The sequence below is a fragment of the Haliaeetus leucocephalus genome, unplaced genomic scaffold (assembly GCF_000737465.1).
Source record: "Haliaeetus leucocephalus isolate CR32 unplaced genomic scaffold, Haliaeetus_leucocephalus-4.0 Scaffold517, whole genome shotgun sequence".
NCBI lineage: Eukaryota > Metazoa > Chordata > Aves > Accipitriformes > Accipitridae > Haliaeetus > Haliaeetus leucocephalus.
This window is the reverse complement of record NW_010972953.1, coordinates 7,355,717-7,382,772: the sequence shown is the minus strand read 5'-3', so window position 1 is coordinate 7,382,772 and position 27,056 is coordinate 7,355,717.

Genomic DNA, 27,056 nt, shown 5'->3' with positions numbered 1-27,056 from the left:
AAAACTGGAAGAATCAAAGAAGAACTGAGGGTTTGGGGTTTATTTTTATTTGATTTTATTTATCTTATTTTATCCCTCCCTCCCCCCCTCCCTGTCCTTCTAATTTCCTAAGCTTGTTCCAGTTAGATTTGAAGCGAGAGCAAAGGCAGGAGTACTGCCTGCCCCCAAACACCCCTGCCCACCGCCTGTCTCCTGTGTAAGAGCTGGGGGGACAGGCACTGCCGCCTCGCTGCTGCTAGCGCGGAGGGAGGTAACCCAGGGCTGCTGGTAATGTCTGATCAGGCTGCCAGCCGCACTCCCATCGCTGCCACGCTGCTTAATTCCCCGCTGCAGGGCAGGGGAGGTGGCAGCGTGCCCATCGCAGCCCACGCGCAGGCAGGGCTGGCAAAGGGTGCTCTGCCTGCACCCAGCTCCCAGGCCAGCAGGATGGGCAAAGCCGACTGTGCTGCAGACCCAGGGCCGCACGTTCCCCGGCTGCCTTCCTGCATCTGCCTTCCAGCAGCTCACTTGCATGGATGCAGGTGGTGCCCGGGCCATTAAGGAAGCTAATCCCAAACGTGAGGCCAGCCCCAGCGTGGCAGCTGTCGAATGCGCATGCCAGGTCCTGTCCCTGCACCACTGTGTGCCCAGTGCCCTCATCTGCTCCGTAACACCCTGCTGTCAGGTTAGGGTACAGCTGGGGGGTATGGGGGGTACCTCTGTATAGCATACGGCAAGCTCAGGGCATCTGGCAGCACAGCCTGACATCAGCAAAAGCGCAGCTGGAGCAGGACAAGGGCATCTTGCAGGAGTAACCTGTGACTTAGGGCAATTCTCCTACTGTTCCTGTGCCCCTGCATTCTTTGAAAGCCAGTGTTGAAGTCTGTGTCATCGGCTCTGCCTCACCCAGCTGCCATTGGCATCCCAGGTGTAACTCCAAGCAGCTGAGCACGCTGTCTCCCTGTGATGAGCTCCTCAGCCTTGGCCAGCCTGCACCTTTGAAGGGCTCAGAAGCAGCAGGCATTCCAGACTTGGAGGGTGCAAGCAATGCACGCTACTTAGTGTGTGACCAACTTAGTCTACAACAAATGCACATTAGGGCTGTGACTTGTCATGGGACCCACTGTCTACTCTCATTAGAGACAAGGACCCTTTGGGCAAATGCAAACCTTCAGGGCACTCCTGTGCAAACAGGGGCAAGGACTCAGCCCCCAGTGCAGCAGCCCTGCGCTGCCCTATGTGGCTGGACTTTCCTGCATTCCAGCCTCTTCCCTCCCAGATTTTGCAGCCTGGAAGAGCTGTATTAAAAACTGGGGGCTTGTCTCAGGCACCTGCACTTGACTTTCAGGTTTCATGCTGTGTTTGCTCTTCCCACATAAAGCTTGGAAAAGCTGCGTGTTTGCAGGACTCTCCTAAAGCTGGAGCTGCCCTGGCTTCCCATGGGACCTGCCACCACTCATACTCACCAACCCTGCCAAAAACTCAAGTGAAAGGACAATATCACGTCACTCCAAGGATGGGGAGCTGCTCTGCTGGGAGATTCTTCCCCCAAACCAAAGTATCTAATGGGGACCTCTGGGTTCATCCCCATCTCCCAACACCAGATCCATCAAAATGCAGAGGTGTCGAGGTGCCTGACTGGCACTTACAGTCATGTTCCTGCTTGCTCAGGGAAACTCTCTGCTTGCAACAAATGTACTGGAGAGCTGGACACCCTCTTTATCCTCACACTCCCCTATTTACCTGACATTGGTTTTGCCCCTTGCAAAAGCACCCTTCTTGACACTAGATTTCCATTTTTCAAAGGCGGCTCAGGCAGCCCTTTGTATATCACTTTTTGACCAAGTTTCATTTCTTTTTCCTTCATCTCCTGTCTCTTTATTTGTTTAGAGTTTTATCTCTGGGATTCCAATTCCTCCTCGGGAGGTTGTTGCATAAGTAGCCTCCATACTGATTGCAAGGATTTTAATTTGGTAGCTTTCATCTTAAGCTGTTTCTAAGGCACTTCCTCATTTGTTTAAAATCACCCTGCCTAAAGCTTTCGAACTGTTTTTCTGGCTTGATACTTCCCAAAGGGCTGTGGGGCTTAATTAGAGTCCCTGCTCCTTTGTGGTTCAGTGACAGTTGTCTGGATTAAGTCAAGAGTTGCCACTCCACTTGTGTGCCCCAGACCTCGCTTTGCAGCTCTGACATTGCGACATCTCTACTCTTAACACGCAGGTAGCTACAGCTGCTCCTAACTGCTCTCCTAATGGCTTTGCAGCCTCCCTGTGACCTCCTGGTCCCTGGGCTACCTGGCTGTGAGAGCCAGGGGACACAAAACCCCAGGAGGACAGGACAAGGCTCTTCCAGCCATGGTGAGGATGGATGCCTGGCTAGCATCCAGAGAAAGCCCCTTTTTAGACAACAGGGAGGTAGGTTGAAGGGAGAGCAAAGCAAGGAGCATGAGCAGAGGAGGGAGGGGTGGAAAGGGGAATTCATATACATAATTTTCAATCCCCTTGGCTGGCAACTGCAGCTCCAGTTGCTCAGGACTGGCCTGGGATGAATGCACAAGGGCAAAGTCGGCTACGCAGCCTTGTCAGGGTAAGTCCACCCTGCACAGCACCCAAGACCTGCTGGAGCCCATCCAGAGCAAGGTGGGTATCTGTAGGGCTGAGTCCAGGGAAGGACTGGCTTGGGAGAGGCACTGACACAAGGAGCATCGCAGTCCAGGGTGACTCTGTGGAAGACCTCCAGTGCAGAGAGATGCCTGTCCCAGCTAGTACCTGAGCTCTGGCATCCCTTGCTCCACAGGGGAGACCACTCTGCCCATCAGACTGCTACCCCTCTCCTTTTTGCCATCCCCTTTTCTGGTTTGGGTCCCCACCCATTGCTTTCTCCTCCCTGATGGTGCCTCCGTGGTCTGGCTTTCTCCAAATTGGAAGGGAGTTGGGCTGTAAGGGTCAACCTCAGGCCAGCTCTGACATCCTTCACGGCGGGGGTGTTTGCCTGAGCCCCACCTCTGGTTTACGGGATGTGATTTATGCTGATTTAATTGGTGTCGGTTTAATTGGCTCATCCAGCTCCCATATGTGTTGGGAGGGGGCCAGAGAGAGCATTAAAGGATCATTACACATTATGAGCGTCTTTCTCCATCTCCTCTCTTGCCACTCCTTCTCCTCCCTTACATTTTAGGGAGCCAGGACACTCTGGCATGAGGTGGGAACCTTTTCTGGGAATCCTGGCTATGAGAATCCTGTTGAAACCAGACAAAATGGTAGCTTGTGCCTGAAGCCATACCTGCAGAGTCTAGTGCTCCCCCTTCCCACAGGTCCCTCAGCAGCTGCCAGGCAAGGGCATTTCTGCAGGGAAGACACTACCCAGCACCAGTCCTCAAGTCCTGCAGGAACTGTCACGACTCACATGTGGCTGCAGTTGGTTACAAAGCCTGACACGATCCCTTCCAGCACTGCAGCCCTTCTTGCAATAAAGCTCTGCTTTGTGGAGGCAGCCACAGCTCAAGGAGGGTTGCTGGGCAGGTGGTGGGTAGTTGTGTGCCTCAAGGGTTTGAGGCAGGTATCCTTATGCAAGGTATGTGTTAGATGGGATGGTCTTGAGACAGGCTCAGAGGAGAGGGGATGCTCTATACCACGCAGGGATAGTGAGGGTGACAGGGACTGGGACTTCATGTGGGGAGGGATATTATACACCTGGGGATCATGAAGGGCAAGTCAAGGATGTCAGGATCCCATGTGCTCTCTGCCCTCCAGATATATGAGCTCCAGGCTCTGCTGTCACACCTCAGCCCCACTGGGCATCACGCTGATGCCAGCCTCTGTTCTTGGATGCAACCTGTCCGTGCCCCAAGGCAGGACTGGCGTACATCCTCTCCCTCCTGGGACCCTCTAAGACTCGGGGGTAGACTAAACCACCATTTTCCTCCTCCCCTCCCTAGAGCTCCTCTGATGTCCAGGCCTCTGTCTTGTGTGCAATTTCCTGGGCATACACATCCACAGTCCCTTTGCTAGTGTGCAGCATCCCAGTATCATGATGCCTCCTCCCATTCAGCCACCTGTTCCAGACTCCCTGCTGGGAGTCCTGCTGTGCCTTATACCCACAGTCAGCAACAGGGCTGTCCCCAAAACTCCCTTCCTGCAAGAGGTGCCCAGTGTACCCCAGGAACTGCCCCTGCTGCTGGCATCCCAGGGCAAACCACCCACTCAGCCAACTCCCAGCTCTTTAAAAAGCAAGTGCAAGAAGTGCCCGAGCCCTGTGCGCCCTGGTGCTGCACTGAATGCCCTGCAGCAGTGCAGATGTCTTCTGAGCTAAATAAGGGAATCAGCCAGAGCCGTTAAGTTCTGTGCCCTGCGGATGCTGGAGGGAAGAAAGTGACAATTATGTGCATTATAGCAGGAGTCCTACTATGCCAGGCACTGCATGGGCACCAAGGGGAGCAGCTCAGGCCTGGCAGCCTCAAGGCATTCCCACCACTTGCTCTCAGGTGCTGACGTTTTGCTGCTGGGCTCCCCGGGCCAGGGATTCACAGGTCTCTGAGGGGTGCTGTAGACAGGGAGCAGAAGCTTTGGGCTTTCCCTTGACCCCGGCTTCCTCCAGGGTTTTGCTGGGGACACCCCGTGCCTCCCTCTGCAATTTAAGGAGAGGCAGCTGGCGGGCAGGACACAGAGTGGGAGGTGACATTCCCAAGGCTGTACAGAAGGGACCCTGCTCTGCTCACCCTGGGAGGAGGGTGATCTCCAGGATAAGACACAGGGTCCTCCTTTTTCCCCTCTAACCAGACCTGCTGCTTTTCTAAACTGCCTGTGGAAATCCACGTTGGAAGGAAAGCCCAGAGAGGCGAACTGGAGTCCTGGAGCTGGGCGAGTGCTGAGCGCTGAGCGCGGGTGCAGGCTCTGAGAGGAGCTGGCTGGGGAGCCTGGCGATGCTGCCAACTTGGCATGGCTCAGGCGGCAGCCCCAGTCCCAAGCCACCCAAGCTGTTGGGAGTGGGTATAAAACAGACCCTGCTGGCCAGTCCCCAAGGGGAAGAGCTGGCTTGGGCAGGAAACATCATTGCTGACATTTAAGAGCGGGGGAAAAGCGCCCAGTTGGCAGGCGGGGAGAGCAGCACCCGGTACTCCAGCAGCCCTCCTCCCCCTCAGGCCTGCAGTCCCCTTTCTCATGCCTCACCACTGGCTCCATCTCCCACTGCTGTTTCCCTTCAGCATCTACAAAACAGCCCACGGCTGCCATGCTCCTGCCATGGCTGCTCACCATGACTGGCTGAGAACCACTTGGTCCCAGCTCTCCCCAGTCCCCTTGGAGCTGAGCCATCTCTGCAGATCACAGCATGCCAGCCACAGGATCAAGGGTGTTTCCTGTCCCATACCAGCCTGGGACATGCAGGGCAAGGCTGGCCTGGAATGGGAGCTGCCCTTCTAGCTTGCACGGGGTCCTGGGGCAGGACAAGCCCTGCCCTGCAAGGGAACACCTGGGAGAAGGATGCCGTGCACCAGTCTGGCTGCATTTACAGAGGACCACAAGCTGAGGATCCTCCCAGCCCCAGTTGCCCCATCCTAGAGTGACACCCTCCCTGCAAGCGAGCACGTGGCAAACCCCATCCCACCAGGCTGGGAGCCAGGGCAGCCGCCAAACTTGGCTCCTGGTGGGCGGCTGAACCTGACTCAGTGGGAGCTGGAGCCGTCTGCAGAGCGGGGCTCCAGCTGCCCAGCGGGGTGACTCACCCTCCTGCTGTTGGAGGAAGAGCTGGGGTGAGCAACCGCAGGCTTCACCGGGGCCCCGCGGTCAGGGCAGGAATGTCTACGGGGCCAGCTGGGAGCATCTGGCTGATCTGCTCTGTGGCCGTGGGGCAGCAGAGGGGAAGCCCCCCCAGGCACTGTCAAAGCTCAGTTGCAAAATCCAGCCTGCACCCTGCAATGCCACACGGCCCTGAGGACCAGGCTGATGCAGGAAAACCTGCAGCTTCCCCTCCTGGAGAAGGAGGGACAGAGGATGGGCTTAGAGCAGGGATGCTGCGCTGGGGGTCCCTGATGGGGCACAGCCCTGGAAGAGGGGATGGAGATAGGGTGGGCAGGCGGAAGGAGCCCACAGGCAGGGGATGGGGATACTGACTGCTGCAGGGAGCTGGCAGGATCAAAGCAAACCCCATCACTGCAGATCTCGGAGTCTGTCCCAGGCAGCCAAAACCTCTTCCTGGGCAAACTCACATGCTCAGACTGGAGGTCAGTAAAGAGTGGGAGGGACATCAGGGCCCTGCTCACCCCAAAGGGACCTGTTAGCACAAGACCCCCTCATCCCACCACCATCCCAGGGGAGCATCAAGAGACAAACCCCACACAGGCCGTGGGGGATACATGCATGAAACCCTCATGGCCAGCCACTGTCCTGCCCACGTCTCCAACAGCTGGCTGGTGGCTGCAGCACGTGGCTCTTGGGTGGACAACAGCCAGGGATGCTACCTGAACCCACAATCCCAGAAAATTTGTCCCAGTCCCATGGGCTGCCAGCAAAGCCCAGTGCGAGCGTCTCTCGCGGTGCCCACTGTGTCAAGATGGAGCGTGTACCTGCAAGCACAGATGGTAAACTCCAACAGCAACAGAAACGCGGAGATCATAATTATCTGAACATAATGAAGGGTTTCATTAAATACACTTGGAAAACAACTCAGCAGCCGCACAAAGTTAAACTGCTGGTCTCAACTCTCCAAACTATTTAAAATTTATTAACTTCCCCTGCGGGTCTCAAGCTTTTAAGTACCAGAGAATTCTTGAAAATAAGATATTTTTTCCTTTCTTTCCCCCCATCTCTTTCCAATGTTTTTTGGCCTCTCAGAACTGTCTGTGGGGGGGAATCCACCAGCCCCCACTTCATTAGTCTCTCCGCCCCTGCAGACACATTTTCTCTCCCACCTGCCCCCTGTCACTGCTCTCCCTCCCCAGGCTGCTGTTCACTTGGGCTGCAGAGCACAGCCGTTTCCAAAGGGATGATCAAATCAGAGACACCTGCACACTGATCCCTGCTAAATCCTGGACTCCAGACTGCAGGTGGTTCTTGTTGCAAAGGGATTAGTGGGAGGCTGAGTAAACCTGAGTTTGATCTAGTGCTAACTGGCATGGGGTAATGCCCTTAGCTAAGATGAGATTTACCGAGCTGTATCTCTTCGTAATGTGTGAGGGGAGGCAGTGCTGGGAAGATGCTCTTTGCTGCTCGGAAAGAGAAAATCCTAGTTTTGAATAACAGCAATAGCTCAGTGCTTGGAGAGGTGCTGGAGTCCGTTGCTGAATCTGTGCTCAGCAAAGCTGAGGAGGTGCTGGCTGCACACAGAAAGAGCCAGGGGATGTTCAGGGGCTTTCTGCTCTCATCCCCTATCTGTGGGGAAGGGTTTCATGTCTGGAGAGACAGGGAGCTCTGTCATGGGCCATAGTAAGCTGGGGGGAAGAGACTGTGGTTGCTGTTGCAGCAGTGGAACTGATGGCAGGGATGGGGCTAGTTCTGGTGCCAATGAAGCACCAGGGGCTGGGCTGGAGCCTCATCTTCCTTCTGTGAAAGACTGCAGTTCGTGACATGGGAAAACTTTGTGGCCTCACCTCTGTTTTGGTGAAGTATTTGTGCTGAGCAAAAGCAAGGTGGGACTTTTTCATGGGAGATCATAATGCTTGGTGCCAGACTGCTTCATTAAAATATTCTGATTTATAGCCCTTGGTTTCAGGCTGGAAAGGAGCTTCAAACATAGGAATGATGCAGTGGGATCAGGCGAAACTTAATATTTCTCTTCCTTGTGTGATGGAAGCCCCAGGACCCATCACTGACAACCACAGTACTATATTCTCCCACATTTTTTGAAATAACAGTGAGCTAAGAAATTCAGGTTTTGGCCAAGCTTCTAATGAACACTAATAGCATCGTCCCAGGACTGCACTCGACTGTGAAGTGAGATCAGCAAAAGCTGCTGGGAGCGGAAAGATATCATGGGAGAGGGAAGGAAAGGTCTCAGCACCATTGCATCGGGGTGGGAGAAAAAAATACATCTCCCTTTTGCCATTGCCTTGCTGTGCATCTGAACTCTTTCTGCCCATTCTCCAAGCCCTAGAGTCTGCATTACCTGTTGCTCACAGCTGCGTTAATCTGGGCTCTCCCACGCTTGGTCAGCTTGGAGCACGCATCTGCCAGCAAGCGATCATGGAGGCATGCTGTAAAGGACGTGTCTGCAGGGCAGTGCAGGGAACAAGCTGTGTGCCAGGAGTTGAGGGAATTGAGCAGCATTTGCACAAAGCCAATAACAAGGTTGTTAAGTTATGAGAGAGCAGGGGACAGGCCTTGGAGCACCGCCTTGCTGAGCAATCCGTTAGGGGAGAGGCTGTATGATACAGGCATATTTGCAGTATGCTCTGCAGAGAGTTGGGTAGAGATAACACAATTACAGGTGAATTAAAATAAACCCAACTTCCCAGTGACAACCAGCAGCTGCCTTAAACCTCAGAAAACCAGGGACAGGAGGAGGGGTTGCTCCCCCCTCTCTTGCAACAGGGCAGGCTGCAGAGCTTCATGGGTGAGCAATATGGAAGGTCCCAAACATCCTGCAGGAGGGAGACAGATGGGGCCAGGAGGAGATGAGGAGTCCCTGGAGCAAGTGGGTCTTGTCATTTAAAGTCATTTTGAGTCCTGGAGAGGGGGTGTGGGGGTGATGTGACCATAGGGGGGGTGGGACAGCAAGTCTGCTCCCAGCCACGGGGCTCCCCGTCTGGTTTGGGAGGCAACTGGTGGAGGTAGCGGAGAGATATTGTGAGTGAGGAGGGGGGCTGGAGGGCATGCTGCTGCCTTGGCAGGGCTTTGGCTTTTTTTCCTAGTGCTGCACGTTGCTGCCTTGCCTAGAGAGGTGGACCAGGAGTGGAGAGCTGGGAGGGGAGGAGCACATGGAGCAGGCAGCTGCTCCCCCAGCCAGGGTCCCCTGGGCACTGTGGCAACAGTGGCAAGATGTGGGCATCAGGTGCAGTTATCTGGCAACAGAGAGGGCTTTTCCTCCAGGAATTAACGCAGGAGTGATGCCAAGTCTCGCAGAGCACTGATTCGAGGAGGCTTGGTTGTGATGTGACGTGCAGTCCCCTGCTGATGGGTCACTGCTCTGCCATGTGTGCAATGAGCTGGCGGGTCTCAGCCTACTCCAGCCCAGAAAAGTGGGGCAGCTGACCTTTGTAGGGATGGCCAAGGAGAAGAATTCGTTAGAAACTGGGCTTAGCCTCACTTACAAAGATGCTTGGCCCCCAGTATGAAGGTCTGCTCGGCATAGGAGATGCGGTGCATGTTTTCTCAGTCCATTAAAAGTGGGGGTAGATCTCCTCCCTCTTTTGTGGATGCCCCAAAACCAGCAATTTCTTTTCCCTCTTTTAAAGTGGCCAGATGAGAGAAACTATTTCTTTCACTAAATAAGCAGCTCTGTATAGTGGCCTTGACTGTCTTCCCACCCAGAAAGGGCAAACTGGAGGGAGAGAGATGTGAGTCAGAGGCAGCAGGCAGGCAGGGAAAGTGCCTGCATTCCCTCTCGGGTAGTCAACCACGCAGAGGCAGGAGCCCTGCCTGCAGCTCGGCACATCAAAGCCACTCTCCTAAGCAGAAGGGGCAGCTCAGTGTGTAAGTTACACACTGCCCCGAGCAGGGTATATATCTGCAAACTGGCAGCGCTCCACGGGCATGGCCCTCTCGCCACACCAGCCTCGGCCACGTGTCCCTGGCGGCCCGGGCACATGGGAGAGCAGGGCAGGGGCTGGAACTCACGCTGTGCCCCAAGAGGAATTTGCAGAGCTTGACTGGGGAGAGGGAAGGCCTTGTCCCAAGGCAAGGGGTCTCCAAAACTTTTCAAGATCTGGGAGCAGCAAATCAGTCTTGGTGATGAAGATGCATCTCTGTGGGAGGTGCAGCAGGGAATATGAACACAGAGGGTGCTAACACAGCTTGGCAGCTGGACCTCAGCTAAGCACAGATGCTTGAGCGAACAGTGATGGTCTTTCTTGGCCCAGAGGCCTTCCATCTCATCTGTTCCCATCACAGCACCTTCTCTGGAGGCTGTGGGGAGTGCTGTGGGCACTGACTGATGGCTGGGAAGGGCAGGGACCTGCAGTCCAAACCCTGCCAGGCTTCACCTTGATCTGTCCAGAGGCAAGTCTGTGGCTGGTTGGGGACAAGCCCTTTGCTTCCAGGGCAGAAGTTACCAGCCCCACTGTGAGGACGGTGCAGCTGATGGCTGCTTGGTGCCTTTTGTGAAGGTGGTCCACACCATGAAATTCCTCCTTCGTGTCCCACCGAAGGCAGGCCAGGAAAGGAGCTCATCCACGTGGCTAAGCCTGGTGCTTCCCAAGCAGAAACAGGCTCTATCCTGGCTCAGCTGTGCTTGCTGTGTCTGATCGGGGGATGGCCTGGAAAGGTGGATCTGGAGTGAGAACCAGGTATATGCTGTGGAGTGACTGCGGGTGAACCTCCGAGGCTGCTCTAGCTTCAGCTGCCAGCTGGAGTTGGGGGGTCACAGTCGTAAGCCGTGTTGGTGCACACGAGGGGTCCGAGCGAGCTTGCCCAGTCTGTGCACGTGCCTGTGTGGAAGAAGAGGAGAGGATTTTGTTTTCCATCTCAATCAGCCTGGTCTCTTTAGCAAGCTCTAGCAAAGGGACGGTGGCTTTTCATGCTGCTCTTGATCTCAGGGCCAGTAGCAAAATCCTCCCGGCGGGTCCCTGGGCACCGTTCCCTCCTCTCTCATCCTGTAGCGATGCCGGAAACACTGCAGGCGGTACAAATAGAGGACAGCATTAGCGATGCAGAGTGATGCAGAGCCAAGAGGGGAATTGTGCTCCAGGAGCATGCAGCCCTCCCTGCCAGCTGCCTCGGCGCTGCGTCCTGGTCTCAGCAGCCAGCACGGGCTAGGTGCTGGGGGGCAAGGACGAGTGCAATGCAGGCAGCTGGCTCGGGGGGCTTTTGGATCAGTGTTTTCCTTTCAGTTGAGTAATTCCCATGGTTAGAAGGGACATCCCATGCCAGTAGCACCATAGCAGCAGGTTTCTGGGGGTGGCAAGGGAAATTAGTGTGCAGGGGACACCGGCTCTGTTCTGACTGTCACTGAAGTCCTCGGTGACCTTGGAGGAGATTCCTCCTGTCTCCACAGCTTGCTATCTCTCCTCTTCATCAGTCCTGCCTAGGCGAGGCTAGGGGCTGTGTCCAGCTATCCTAAGGAGCAGTTCTGTCTCCCCAGCCAGTTCCTACCTCCTCATCTCCTGGGAGGCTCCAGTTGATTTCAGTGAGAAGCCATTTCCCCTCCATGCTGCAGAATAAAAAAGGATTTTACTTATTTTTTGTTGTTTTTTTCCCCTCTATTAAGTCTGTGACTAGAACATTGTGGCTTTTAAGTTTATTCCAACTGTTTGATATTTTACATAATCGTATTATTTATGTGACAAGATTAGAAGTACTCTGCATGCTGACAGGCAACTAGCACACACGCAATTTCTTGCCAATCCTTCACGAATTTGCATTGTATTCCTGACTTCTTAGAGTCTGTGCAGATTGTAGCATTAGGCGGAGAGAGAGGTATGTAGAGAAACAGAGGGGGAAGGTGGAGAAGACAGGAGGCAAGCTGCTCATCCGAGAGCTGTTAGCTCCCTCCTGTCCTTCGAGATCTTTCGGCCTTTGCTGAACATGTACCCAGTGCTCAGCACCTGTCACACTGGGGCTAATGGAAATACCGGGCCAGGCTTTAAACCCTTGGCCTCTAACAGCAAGTGCTAAGCACACAGAGGTGTTTGGTTTAATATCCCGCTGCTCGCCCGTGGGATACTTGATTTATTCTATGCCTGTAAACATTCATTTCACACCTAAACAGGGGCAGGTTCATCACTTCTGCAATCATCATTTATTCATGTCGTGAGGGTTGCAGGAAGCAGAGATAAATGGATTTCCGTGAAATTGGTGCTCCAGGCTGCTCAGGAGCCTCCATCCTTCTCACTGGGCTCCAGAGCAGGGTGGAAATTCTTCCCTCTTCAGCTCCTCCACCCTGGTGCTTTGGCACAGCATCCTCCGCAGAGCTGTGCCATGCCTCGGGCCAGGATGCGGTGCAGCCGGAGGGCTCTGACCCCAAAATGAGCCAGGGGACGCTGGGCTCCCTCATTCCCACATGTCACAAGGTCTCAGCCATGCTCAAGGGACAGCTCATGCAGAGGTGTCTTTCTGTGGGTCCTTGCTTTGCTGGCTTTCCAGTGCTTTAGGGGAGCTTTCTGTTCTCTGCATTAAGGCAAGCATTTGTTAAATACCGTTTTTGGTGGAGGGGGGTAATACCCACCCTTTTCTGGAGGAAAAATCCCTGCCTTTTGCGCCCCATGCAGAGGATGACTGGCTGAGAGGGGCTAGTGCTGCATGAGACCTCACAGCCATCCTGGAGGCCACAGACTTGGGACAGAGGCTGGGACCTGGCTTTACCTTCCTATGTCCATCAGGGCTGGAATAAACCTCCTTAGTGCCTACAGGACACCACACCCTGATGAGAAAATTCTACATAGAGCTGGCCCTCAGCCAACTGGTGCTCACCCAGCACACCCCAGGATGGCAGAGCAAACCCCAAACCACCAGAGATGGATGTACCCTCCCTAAATAATTCATGGCTTGAGCTCGTGCTTGGTTTCCTTTGTTATCTCGTTACAAATAAAAATATGAACCAAGATTAAAGAGCTCTGGCTCTGTTTCCAAATTTATGGGCATTTAAAATGTGATGTTTGAGTCTGTAACTCCTCTGACTGTTGTCAGGCTGATTCAGTGCAGAGCAGCATGGGCACCGTGCTCCCAGCCAGCCTGGGGCATCTCGGTGCTCAGATGTGTCAGACGATGGTCAGCATCCTGTACACCCCCAGGGCTGAGTGGATCCAGAGGGCTCACAGCCACATGGTCACAGGACTTCATGTAGTCCCCGTGGTACTCAGCTTCACGACTGCATCCTCCTCCTCATCGTCATCACCCCCTCTGTCCCAATGCAGCTCCACCCTGCCACCCTTTGCCACGCTGCACCCCTCCTCTCCACCTCTGAGCATCCCACCTCCCACCGCTGGCACTAAGCTCATAAACCTTGCAGTGCTAATTGGCTCTGACTTCACTCTGCTCTGCAGAGGCTCACCTTCTGGAAGTGACCATTTCTCTCTGTTCAGCCTAGAGGAAGCTGGGAGGGCTAACTTAGATTTAGACCTTGAAATTCTAAATGTCTGAAATTAGGTGAGATGAATCCACAGCTTCTCTGGCACCCCATCCCCATGATTAATCACTGTCTGAAAGCAAAGCTGGGTTCTCCCTGCCTCCTAATTCAGCACCATTTTTTATGGAAATAAAAGCTTCTGCTGTGTCCAGCTCTGCTGATGCCTGGGGCACCAGCAGAAGCCCAGCTGGCTCTGCAGAATCGCACCTGCACCAAGACGACCTTCTTCTGCAGAGCTCACCAGGTAGTCAGGACAGTCAGAGAGAGCAAGGAGCTTCACCCTGCTCTTACAGCCTCTGTCCTGGGCCACAGGAGAGCCCGTGTGCCAGATACAACAGCCTCAGTTTGGGCTGTGTAAGGAGCATGCATCCTTCATGAGGCTGCGGGCCAAGGGATGCTCTCCCAGGGTTGGTCACATAGAGGAGCTTTGGAGGAGGGCTGGGCTCCCTGTCTCCCACTGCCCCCAAAGCGCTGGAAATGGGTCACCTCTCTGAGCCACAGCTTCAGAGGGGGGATGTGGAGAAAATCCTATGGGACATTGAAAATGCAGGGCAAAGAAATGACTGACTTAGAGATTTTTTGCCAAGGCAGTTTTGTTTCTTGAAGCATCAACATCCAATTGCCCTGCACAGCCCTCAAATATATTACTTTTTAGTGAAGTTAGGCTGTCCACTTAAGGGCCATTTCCACACAAGGACAGTGCAGCTTTTAAAATAGAAGAAGAGTTAAAGATATGGCATCACCTGGAGCTGCTGCACAGATAGCACAACACCATGCACAGCATGGGAAGGGGATAACTCTATGATGCCCTTTGTAACCCCATGGCTGTGGCCATTTTCAGTCATATTTTCTGTGTCTTCTCATCCAAAAGGAGCGCAGCACCTTCTAGAGAAACTAAGCCCACCACGGGGGTGGTGACAACATGGGGTGACTGCCAGCACTGGGCTCTCTCTGCTGACCTCATGGCCATTTCAGGACAACACCAAGTGAGACTATTTTTGTTAAATACAGTGATCTGTACCCAAAATGGGGGCAACTGTCTTGCAATGTCCCTGGTTGTTAATGAATTAATGGGAGACATGTGCCCAGTGTCCCAGGGCTGGGGGCAGCTTTCCCTCAGTGGCTGGAGCAGAGGGAGGGAGAAATGGTGCAGATATTGCTCATTGCAGTGCATGCTTTGCTGAGGGTCTGCCAGAGACTGGTTCTTGTTTGGGGACTGAAGCACTGCAGAGTCTCTTTGCAGGGACAAGCAGGACTGAGCTGAAGTTGTGGAGGCAGCTCTGCAGAAAGGCTTCAGAACATACCCTCTCCCTTGGAGACTTTTGTGAAAGTAGTGCAGAAAGCCAGCCCATGGCAGGAGGGGGACAGGGCTTGCGAGTATTGCTGCAGCACGCTGAGAGCAGGATTTACCCTTCTGCTGTGTTTTCCTTTCCTTTCCACAAATGCAGCTTCTGGTAGTTCACACGGTTGGTCTCATTGCTTGTAGGTGGGATGCAGCACTCCCAGTGACCACCGAACTGATGTGCTTTGCTTCCCCATATCTCTGACCAATCACAGAGGTGATATTAATGGTGTTTTTTTCCAAGGGTCCAGGGAAGAGAGCCAACACAAGGCAAAAGGGTTATGTTCTTAAGTATAGTCAGTGATGTGAGGATCAGGAGGACTCATGTTATGAGATGTTTGGAGCACTCGTGACGAGATTGTTTGCAGACTTCCCTTTTTCCTATCAAACCTGTGACTGATGCTACATGTTCTTGAGCACAGCTTTGGCTTGTTACATCTTACCTGCCCATCTGCAGATGCACGGGTACCCTGTGCTCTGATAACCTTCTCCCTGCCCAGGAAACCAGACCCAGATGGTCACTTCCTAAACCTGCAGGCAGTTCCTGACATTTTATTGCGGGGGGAGGTGGGGTGGGGAGCAGAATATTTGTGAAAATCTCTTTTATGGCCAGCAGCCAGTAAGTTTCTGCGCTATGTTCCACACTTACCTCTCTGCTTGCCGCAGTGTTGGTAAGAACCAGGCAAAGGCAGATAGCGCTATTCATCAAGGACAGCTATGCTATCAATGCTAACGGATGCTGAGCCAAGACGCCCCCCCACCCCAATCAGTTTTTATCCTAAAATTAGCCTTTACCGGGAAGGTTTGTGCTCACATCCTGCATCGATGTCCATCTGACAGGGGATGAACTGACTCAGAAATAAAGAGCACAGAGCAGACAGGGTGAGGGGAAAATAGCTCTAATGTAAAAATAAACGGTGTCCAGCCACCCACTGTGTCCAGCTGAGCTCCCAGTAGGGTCTCACACGCCTGACACAGAGCAGCAGCTGCCCTTTCATTAGCAGCCTGCTCATTTTCTCCCCCTAGAGCTGAATTCCCCTTGAAAAAAAAAGACACAAAGTGACAGGAAGGAGAAAGAGCCCCTGACTCCAGCACTGCGAGCCCAAAGCAGCCTGGTGTGCTCTTGGCTGCAGGGACGCTCTGTCTGGGTCTTGCTGAAAGTGTGGGGAGGTGAGATGAGCCCTTTGATCCTGCCCTGTCCCACAGCCCCTGCAGGAAAGGGATGGAGGGATCACTGCTCTCCTCTTCGCCCCGTCCATGGCTTCTTCAGGGCCCCTCTCTGCTTCCAGGGCTCTGCTGCATGTTTCCTCATCTTTTCACAGACAGGACTGTCCTGTGCTTCTCCTGGGTTTGGACTGCTGTATTTATTCCCTGCTCAGTGGATGTCTCCTGAGTCCAGAGAACACCACAGACTTCAACCCTTTAGAATCCAGGGTAAATGGGGTCTCCCCAGTCCTCCTTCAGAGGCACTGCGAATGGACTCCCACCTCCTGTGCCCATGCTGCTAGGAGCCAGCAGGACAAGCAGCTGGGAGGAGTAAGGGGAGGCTGGAGGAGCAAGGCTCTGGGTCTTGCAGAAGTCTCTTTGACCTGAGTTTCTGAAGAATTCAGTTCAGCGATGTGGCATGTGTTCACATCAGACTGAGTTGGGTCCATGAAGGGTGCTAAGCTCCTCCAGCAGCATTATCCTGTGATAAGTGCCCTTGAAAATGGGATCTCTGTGGTCTGTTCTGCCTGTGGACACAGACTTTCCTTCTTTTTCTGGATGCTGAAGCTCCTGCTCCGTTGCCCACAGTGTGAATGAGGCCAGGGAGACATTGCTGGAGGAGCTCTGGGTGCTGGAGTGTCTTGGCTTTGAACTTCACACCAAGAGGCCATGTCTCACTGCACTGCCAAGACATTAACCAACCCTGAGCAAAACCCTCTGCACCTCTCACATCCAGCCTTCAGAGCTGCTGCCCTGGAGGGCACCTGTGTCCGTGTGCTTAAAATTGTCACCACATCTCTGGAGTCCCCAGACCCAAAGTCCCATTTGTGTTCCCTTTGAAGTTTCAGGGAAATGGCCCTCCTGACCTGCAACGACCCAGCTGCACAAGGAGCAGCTTGTGCAAACCTTCCTTGCACTATTGGTGAAGGTTTATTCACATGAACTGTCCACAGACGTGGACAGCACTGCTTGTGCTAGCAAGTGCTCGCACATCGGAGCAAAGGCTGAACAATACAGCCTCTGGAAATGCAATGAGCAGATGGAAGAAGACCTTTAAGTCTTTCCAAGGTACTTTGTGGAGACATAAGAGCTCAAATTTCCTGGTTCTCTCTCTTCCTGAAAAACCCACAGCAAACCCTGCAACGCAGAGGAGCTAGGCACCATGATCTCGCTTCAGCTCCCCGAAACTAGCCAAGCGGAGGAGAAAAATGATTTAGATGATTTACAGCACTTCGGAAGAGTTGAAAAAAGTGAAGTAAATAATAAATCAAAACCAGCAAAAAGAACAAGAATACATCCATCTTTTATGAGCTCTATTCACTGCTGTATGTACAGTTCAGACATAAAACAAACGCGCCGTGCAAAGTTGCTGCTGCTTCAGAAGTGTCTGTGCCCAGCAGTTTCAGAGCACTTCCAAACTACATAAAAGCAGAGGCAGAGGGAGGTGCAGGCGTTGTCTGCTGAGTGCAGGAAACCAGCTCCTATTCTCTCCCTCCTTATCAGCCTTCTGCATAGCCCAGCAGGGGGATGATTTCAGCTGGCAGACAGGGAGCACAATGAATCCATGATAAAAATGATTTTTTCCAAAAACCACATTTTATCTTCAGGGTCCTTGCCCCATTGAAATTGCACCCGATGTGTTCATCAGCTGTAAAGTATCCTCTCACTCTTATCAAAAAGTCTCGCAGATGCTGTTGTCTGAAGGCTGCCCAGAGTTCCCCAAAAGGTCCCTTCATCCACCTACAAGAGCCCCTTGCAATACTTCCCTGGGAAAGGGGCTCCTGCAGGCCTATTTCTCTGATACTCCATTTGACAGGCACAGTTACTGCCTGGGAGGTTGCTGAAGGGTGCATCCAAACCCTGATCCTAGTGTGGGTCACTCCACAGCAGAGTAATAAAAGCAAAAATATGGGAGGTAGGTTATCACAGAAAAAAACTCACTGTTTTGAAAGACAGAAGCTTTTCCCAAAAACATTGCTCAGCTTCACGAGAACTGCAGATGATACCATCACCTATGGCCTCATGTTTGGGGAGCTCCAGATATCCTCCGTACCAGATTTATACTGAATCTTCTCCAATAAGTCTCCTTGCAGACTGTGTCCAAACATGGGAAGTACCTGCTTCAAGGTCCTGGACAGAGGCAAAATCCTCCAAAGACACTGAACCAAGAGACTCCTCCTCTTTAGGGCTGAAGACTTGCGAGGATGTGGATGTGTTTTTGGTGCACCTTTTACAGCCAACAGAAACTCCATTTGAATGCCAAAGAACCAGCGTTCTACCTCTTTCACCCCAAGGGATGACTGCCTTGTGCGATGTGGCCAAGCCCAAGACCTGGACAGAACTTTTCTCAGTAGGGGTGCAAGGACCAGCCTTAGTGTGCAGGATTACTCCGTTCACCCCCAGGCAGCCCTGATCATCTTCTGGAGGGCCTGAAAGTCTGTGCCTGAGCACACCCCATGGCCCCTTGGCCCTGAGGGCTGCAGAAATCGGACATCCTTCTATCAGGAAGCAGTCCCATCCTCTATTTTTCCTGTTGTGCCACTAGCTCTCAAGGGGAATAATAGGCAGGTTTGAGGCACATCAGTTTTGAGGGACTCTTGCCTGGTCTGTCTAGCCTGGTGATGCACAGGCCCTGATCTGTTCACATCCTAGCGGGTTCAGTGCAACAGGACACTCCCGATCTGTGTGGGAGTGACAGGGACCACATGGGTGAACTTTGCCGACATCCTCATCGGCTTTGATAAATAGCAGCAGACGTGTCAGGATGGGACTGGTCACATCTGGGCTTGGTAGCTGCTCACCCACATCAGGGGCTGGATGACATGGCCTATTTTATCTTGTTTTAGGCAGGAAATTTGAAAGACTGAGGAGGAAGGAGCCTGAGGTTCTGCCTTTATCCAGGATGCCCTGGGCCCCCACAGCTGTTTGCAGCAAGGTTGGGTCCAGACTGGCTGAGTCATGAGGCCAGTTTCTGGCTCATCCTAACACAGAGTTCCTATCTATCACATTTCACAGGCATCTGTGGCTTCTCTTGAGCTGGCAGGCTCCTTGCAGGGTCACATCCCACCGGCTGTTGGCTATAAATCTGTCTCCTGGCTGACGGTGGCTTTTCTTGCAGGATACCACAGAAGCCTGTCCCTTCAGTCCCAATGGCAGTTGGCTGCTTTTGTTCACTGGGCAGATCCCCTGTCCTGCCCTTTGCTATCAGCCAGCAGTCACAGGCTCTGATCCAGGACACAGGTAGGCTCCTCAGATAGCAGCTTCCAGCATCACCTTTCTGCTTCTCCAAGCTTCCAGTTAGAAAAAGCTCTGGAGAATCAGTCTCACCACTGGCCAGCTCCACCTCTTGAGGCTCCAACAGGAGCAGGGGTGATTTCTGGAGAGCCCTGATACACTGCACTTCCATCACCACTAAGCTCCAACAGCCCTTCTGTGGAGGGATTTTCTTTTCTCAAAAGCAGCAGCTCATGGCAAGAGTAATTTAACTTCCAGCTCTATGAAATCAGTGCTCTCCCTGCTCACTGTAACCCACCTCAGCTCCACAAATCCTGTGCTGAAGAAGGAATGGCTCAGGAGGATCTTCTCCACTCCACTAGGAGCAGAGCTGGGAGCAAGGATGCTCTGAGCACCAGGAGAAACAATAAGGGCTGGCTGAACTGCTCAGCCCAGGGAGCTGGCTGAGGCGGTGCTCAGGCTGCCTGCCACACAGCAATGGAAGCCAGTGGGAGCTGAGATACACGTGGGATGGGGCTAGCTTGTCCCCATCATCACAATGGCAATGTCTCTGGTCATACTGGATGCTGACATCCGCTAGAAAGAGCTCATCTCCTAATATCAGTGCCCTTTGGGATGAATTGAGCTACTTCCCACTGCTGGGGCAGCCGGGTTTCCAGTGGAAGCTGTTTGGGACACACAGCATTGCCCAAGGAGCTGAGATCTCTCATCAGATGATGGAGACTTGCTCAACATTTTCTGCCTCTGGTGTCCCCCAACTCCAGCACTTTTTGGGACTTTCTTAGGAAACACTGTTCCCAGACACCCATACCCCTCTGAGCAAGCTCAGGGTCTTGGTGTAGCAGCCTGCAGGGTCTAGCAGAGGCATCCTGCCCTCTTGCATGCCCTGGGCTGATGGGCTGCTGGACACTCTCCTGAACAGCCTTGCAGCACTGCAGAGAACAACCTCCTGCAAAACACCATCACGCTGCAGTGCAGACCAGTGACTGCCAGTACCCAGGGGGCTGGAGGAGGTGGTGCATCAACCACCAGGTCTCACTGTGCAGAAGGACAAGCTTTCCCCAGAAAGATCGCAGTCCCAGGTAGTGAGGGTACCCCCACAGCAGCACCTCTTTGGGTAGGCATGCAGGACATCCAGGCTCGAGATGTGCCACCTCCCTCTGATGGAGCTCCCCCAGTAATGCCTAGTTAACAACACACTTGCTTTCTCCCTGCCTTTCTAAAATCCTCTGGTTTTCCAGCCCTGTTCAGTAGAACGTTTCTCCTAATTCAGATATGGGGAAACTGAGGCATAGCGGAGCACAGTCTGTGCAAAGCCTCAGAGTGCCTTGACAGCAGAGCTGGAAAGTGTCCTGGTCATCACCTTGGGACATACCCTGCCCCAGCTCCTGGTGACAGATCTCACAGAGCATCGTCACACCAGGTTCTGGCACACTGGGTCCCTGGCACACTGGGACCACCCTTGGGGACACCAGCCAGCTCTCTGGCTGCTTCCCATGATATCCCAGCACATGTTCCCCAGCTTGCTGGATCGACCCAGTCAGACCCAGCCATTCTGCCCTTTGCATGTGGCATGGCATGTGCAATGGAGAAATGGGGTGGGCCAAGGGGGACGGTGCTGGGCTTGTGGGGCTGTTCAGCCAAGGCCCAGCATCCAGTGTGGACAACCTGGTCAGCAACAGAACAGATGAAAGAAAGGAGGAAACTGGAGCTTTCTTTCCTTCCCCCACTCCTCCAAAGCAAGTGGTGCTGTGTGCCCTTGGGGTGCCTGGTACCTCCCTTGCAAGTTCCATGCCAGAAGCTGGCTGTGCCCTTGCAGTGCTGGGTAGCTGGAAATGGGCTGTCTGAGGCAATCTGCAATGCGTGCTGCTTTTAATTAGAAAGGGCTGCACGCCCACCTGCAAGCCGCTGTAAATCTGGTCTGCGCTGTAAAGAATGTCCTGGATTTAAGTTGTAATTAGAACTTCTATTGACGGCGCAAAGCCTCATTTTTCATGTGAAGCTGCTCATTGCTCCCAGTCAAGAAATCAATCTGGGCCCGTTGAAGAGATGGGGCCGTCAGATTTGCAGGATGGATTGATGGTGGAGAATACAGACTCTCTTAACCCCTCTGCTGCCCTGGCTCTCACTGGTGGTTGGAAGGGGCAGTGGGCAGGAGGACTGGTGCCTTCATGGTTCCTTGCACCCAAGCCTTGCTGCAGGCACTCCCAGTGCAGAAAGGCAGCAGGAGCTCTGCTTTATGGGACAGTGACTTGCAGCCTGCCTACACTCCCTGTTAGAGAATTGCAGGACAGGGACAGACCCTGGCATCCTCCACCTAGCTGGAAGAACAAGAGCACTTAGAAACTGTTTCAGCTGTAACACACAGTTAAAAATGCTTGCAGCATCCTACCGGCTGAACTTGTTACCAGTATTTCACCAGCTTGGGGCTCCCTGGGAAAAGCAGTGCTGCTTCTCCCGGAGGGCTGCATGTTCATTTCTTGGGGATGCTGTCCTCTTGCCCTTCTGAGGATGTTCCTTGTCACAGATCCTTGGGCCAAGGCCAGAGTTGGATCCCCTTGTCCCCTTGCTGAGAGAAGGTGCTGGCTGCTCTTCCTGTCTAGCATGACATGCTTGGGGGCTGCTTTCTGCACACACTGCTGAGACCATCATTTTCAGCTGGAGCAGTACTCTTTGCAACAGAAAAAGTCACCAGGCGGCAACCTGTGGTTTGCTGGTGGTTTGCCGTAATTTAACACATTGCCTGTCCCTGCTGGAGTGGGGGTACCAGGGATTAACAATGCATTTGTCCAAGTCTCTATGCCACTGCAGACTGATCAGACTTGTGCCCACTTAATTACAGCATATTATGAACCTTTGCTACAGCAGGGATGGCCCAGCACAGTCAGCTGGGGACTTCACAGTGAAAAGAGTAGAAGTAATTTAGGGCAGTAATGTTAGCTTTTTTCTCAGCCAACATCCATGGATCTACACTTCTATTCCAGCAGCTGACACAATCTCTGCTTTTTGACCCCATCCTGTCCCTACTGGCATCCGGTGCAAAACTTCAGACTTTCCTCAGCACCACTGCTCAGCTGAGGCCAGTATAAAGGGCTTCTGGTTGATTGTCCCCCAGTATCAACAGTGGTGGGTCACAACCACAACCCTCATTTTCTCTGACATCCTGTTCAGAGGTCAAAGTCCCAAAATGCCTTCCTGTTATCATACTTGCCACATCAGGGTACACCCATGTTCCCAGCGCTGCTGGTCCCATAGGACGTGGTTTGGCTGCCAGCTCCCGATGAGGGGCACTGCCCGTCAGACAACAGCCTGGTTAGTGCCAGCTCCACATGGCTGGGTCGGATTTAGGCATGGGTTCAGGGGTAGAGGATGCTCTCCCACCCCATGTGACATGCTGGTTGTAAGAGGATGCTGGACTACATCTTCCAGATAGTGGTCCACAGAGAGGCAGGAGGACAGGTGGTATTTTCAGGAGCTACCCTTCCTGGGGACTCCTGAGGACGGTTTCACTATTGTGTAAATATAAAATATTGAAAATCTGGAGACAGCCTCCCCAACAGAGGGTCAGGAAGCTGTAAAGAAGTTGATGTGAACTAATCAGAGCCGACATAAAGCTGCCAAGACCCGAGTTAAGCCCGCTGTGGATTTGGATTCACACTGGAGATAAAGAGGCAGCTCTCGGAGAGCTGGCCTCTGGAGCCGATTCAGATTAACCCGGATTTTCAGCATCATTTCATGCTATTCCAGTCCACAAATCCCAGCAGCTCTGCCAGTGCATGCCGGGCCAGACCACGGAGACACATGCGGCTGTGCTGCCCCTCTGCCAGCCCATCCCATCCTTCCCTTCCCAGCATCAAGTGCTTGTGCACGAGCTGGTGCTGCTCTACTGAGCCATGGTGCCTTTTTCCTCCTGCCCTCATAGCAGAGGCAGGGTGGATAAGGCAGGCGAGTCTAAGGAGACCCCTAAGCTACAAGCCTCAAGGAAGGGGCAAAACCCCGTGCCCAGACACAGCCTCTGCAGGTGTGTGCAAAGGGCCAACAGCCTGCGGCAGCACTTCATGGCGTGACTCACATCCCTGCAAACCTCCGCAGCCCAGTCCCTGCCGTCACCTCTGCTGTGTAGCAGCCTCTCTGCAGGGCTGGCCTTGCCTGTGCTAATATATCCCCCATGGAGAGGCAAAGCCTGTGGCAGCTTTCCTGCCGGTGCCCTCCTGGCATGCTCAGGGAGATGGGGAGGTGCCTGTACACGCAGCAAGGCTGGCATTAACCCCAGCCTGGACTTGCTCCCTCCTGGTTGCCTGACTATGGCACCCTGTGGCCGTGGCACTTCTGGGGCTGCTGGAGGTGTCACGCCGGGGCTGGGGTGAGACTGTGCCTAATTGGGAGGCTGGCACGGGGCGCCTGCCTTATGAGTTCCACCCTGACTCCCAGCTGAGCAGAAAGAGCAGATTAGTCATCCTTTCCCCCAGTGCCGAGCTGGCTCCAGGCTCCCGCACACTGCTGCTAATGCATTGGCTCCACTTGGGCAGGCTGGGAAATCCCGATTCTGCAGCCTTCAGGGAGCTGAGAGCTGTGTGGGCTGTGGGGTGCATGTGACACAACACCCACCTCAGAGATGTCCCCTGGCTTTGGCCTTTCTCTCCAGCTTTGGGTTGTGACAAAAAATATGATGTGAACCTGAAAAGCAAGGCAGGGATACGTGGAGTTGTGAAAGGAGGAAGAGAAGCAGAAAAAGCCTGGAGATTTTCATGGGGGAGAGGAGGGTCCCCACAGCCCAAGTATTTCTGGATGCCAGTGAGAACAGGCTCCCTTCCCCCTGCATCGCTGTGTGGGTACCACCCGGGGGTGGGGGTACTGTGCGTCTCCAGCTGTCTCTGGAGGGAGCCTCCCCTTCTGAAATAGCCTCAGCTACTGCCCAGCTACTAAAGAAACTCCTGGCCAGAAGCGTAGAGCCTCTTGGCCCAGGCCACTTCACAGGGCTGGAGCAGGGCATCCCTGCCAGAGTGACCCCTTGCAGCCAAAGACATTGGGCAAACGCCTCACTTCAGCCCTGCTCTGAGGGTGGGAGATGCCCTTCCCACCTCCCCCCCCGCCTTGCTGAGGAGACCCAGAGGAAGGAGACACACTTAAAGCTTTTGGAAAGGGGAAGACAGAAGCCCAGCAAGGCTGGGCAGTTGTAGGGGATGGGGATGGGGATGGTATCCATAGGTTGCACCCTGCTTCAGCTCACACATCCTGGAGCAAAGGCACACGGACATGAGAAGGAGCTTGTCTGGCAGGGAACAATGGGTAAGAGGGACCGTGCGGTGGCAGACTGTGTCCCGGGAGCGCTGCAGCAGGATGACTCTTGCTGTGACAGGCGACATGCTACAAAACCACCTTAAAATAGACTCCAGGAGGGCTTCGTCTCAAAGCCTATTATCTGCACTGAATGCCAGATTAGTGAGCAAAGCCCTCCTTGGGCTTTGAAAATGCTCTGCTAAGGAGGGATAATCATGTCATTGAGGCCCTCCAGGAGCCACCATGGAGGAGCTGGGGACAGCAGTGACCTCAGCAGATGCTTTATGTAAGGGGGATCAGGGGAAAGGGGGCAAGGCTCCTCAGTTCAAAGGTTGCTTTCCATAGCCACCTTCACCAAGGATCACCCATTTCTCTGCATCCTGAGCAGCCACCAATTTTCAGAGCTGTGTGCAGGCTGGCAACACACCCCGGCATCTACCACCCTCCCTCCCAGCTCCACAAAGCACTGCTGATTTGGCAGTGGTAAGGCAGGACAGGCATCAGCAAGGCAGGATATGCCCCCAGCAGGCAGAATTGCAGCAAACCCCGGAGGCACACCTTTCCCGTGGGCAGAAGAGGCAGAGGGTGAAGTGCTCCCCTTCAGCAATCCCACACAGACCCTCAGGTCTCCCATTGCATCCCTGAGCTCTGCCCGTACCTCCTGGGGGCTGCCTCCTTCCCTCATCACAGCGTGCTGGCAGGTGACCAACCCACTCTGCGAGCTGCTTGGCCGAAGCACTTTCACTCCCACTGCCAGTCGATTATCAAGTCCATTAGGGGAAGGAGAAAGCAGCATGGCTCCCAGTGCACTCTCCCTCCCGATTTCCCCCTTGGTTTCTCATGCCAGCCTCAGGCTGACATGTTTAGCCTGGTCATAACATCAGCACATTCCCTTAATGCTGTGGAATAAGCAGAGCAATGACTTATGGACAGGTGGCTTTATTTCAAGTATGGGAGATCCCCCCAGTCAAATCACATAAACTGAGCGAGTTAGAAACAAGCTTCCACTGGGCCTTGCTAAAACCATTGCTCATAATATGCACCTAATCATAGGATATTCCCGGGCTTTTTGGATTAGGTCTCCATGCCGCATCAGGAACGTGTGCTGGGATTTACTAGATGTTTTACAGGTTACAAGGAGAAAAGAAGAAGCCTTTGCTCTTTATGGGGCAGCTTTTGTGCTCTGCAGTTTCCGCACCACATTTTTACTGCTTGCAATCCTAAGCCCCATCAATCCAGAGCGAGCACCAAGGGAAAGGCTTAGGGGCTTGATGGTAACAGGCAGCGAGCAGCAATCAGCAGGCTGCTGTGCAGGGGCATGGGGCACAGGCAGCAGGAGGCTGCTCTACATCGGGGTCTGGGAGGATGGGAAAGGGGGTTTGCTGGGATGGGATGTGCTTGGGGGGGGCAGGGGATTCCCAGGCAGAGAGCCCTTCCCGGCACGTCTGCATTGCTATTCCGCTGCTGCCTTGGAGCAGGGCTTGGCATGCAGCCAGAGCCAGCTCAGGGCTCCTCAGCAGCACCAGCAACACTGCATATTGCTGTCTTGAAGAAGGAACAGGGTGTCCCAGCCTGGAGAAAGGTGAGAGAGAGTTTGTAGGGAGGATGTGGAGACCTGGACTGGCTCCTCCTGCTACCTCCAATCCCGCTATATGTAGCTGGGCACATCTTTAGCAGGCTCCAGCATAGGCAAAGCTGTCAGTCAGCCAGTGGGGTTTTGCCCATCCTGTCTGGCTGGTGCCACAGGCAATTGCATGCTTGTGCTTGGAGCCTGCTCTGTGACTGATGGGAGGAACCCACGACAGGAGGAACCCGTGACAGGAGGAACCCAAAGTCCAACTGCTGACACTCAGGGATGTCCCCAGTGAAGTGCTCTGGACAGTAAGTGACTCTACATCAGGGCATTTGGAGGGGAGAAGTATTGCTCTTCATCACCAGTCATTAATGATTAATTGCATGTATCGCAGTGAAGGCTGGGGACATGGCCAGAGCAAGGTGTCCTGGGGGAGGTACTGTGCAAGCACGGTGCTGTGGTCAATCCCCATCCCAAGGGAACAGTCCTCAGCTAAAATCCTTGTTTCACCAGCGTAGCGTATTCCCCATGTCTTTCTATAGCCTTAACTGTGGGCAGCAGATGGTTTCATACACATCATAACATGTTGCTTCTGAGATCAGATAATTTGCTCTGCAACCTCAATACACATATCTTACAATATTTTGTCACCCTTTATCACTGCAATTTCATTGCTATCATGGCCTAGTGAATCATTATTGATAGACTCTTAATATCAGTGATATTCCTTCAGAGGAATGTATTTTAATGAATTTTCTTCTCACCCAGCAGTACAGCTGCACTCTGATATGGTTCAAGGGGTAGGGCTGTAGCTGTAAAGCTGGGCACATCCCACATAGTGTAGAGGTGACCGTGCTGAGCTGCCCTGTGCTTTATTATCCGGCACAGTGTATGATTCCCACAGCCGGTGCCTGCGATGTTCATGATGTTCAGGAACTCTCACGTCTGGGGATGCCTGAGTTTCCCCTGCAGCTCCACACCAGCTCAGATTTGGCTGTTCAAGGGTTTTCTCTGAAGCGTTTTCATGTTCTGTTTTCCTTTGCAGAGGATGAACAGCTCCAGGACGTTCAAAGCAGAAAGTTTGCTCTGCAGTGGTTTCCTTTCACACCCTTACTTTCTGGTGCTGCCCCTGAAATATCTCTGCAGGTGCAAAGCGCAGTATTGCCAGATTGATTGAGCCACCTTGACCTGTTACAGGTCAGCCACGCTCACCCAGGAAGGCAAAGG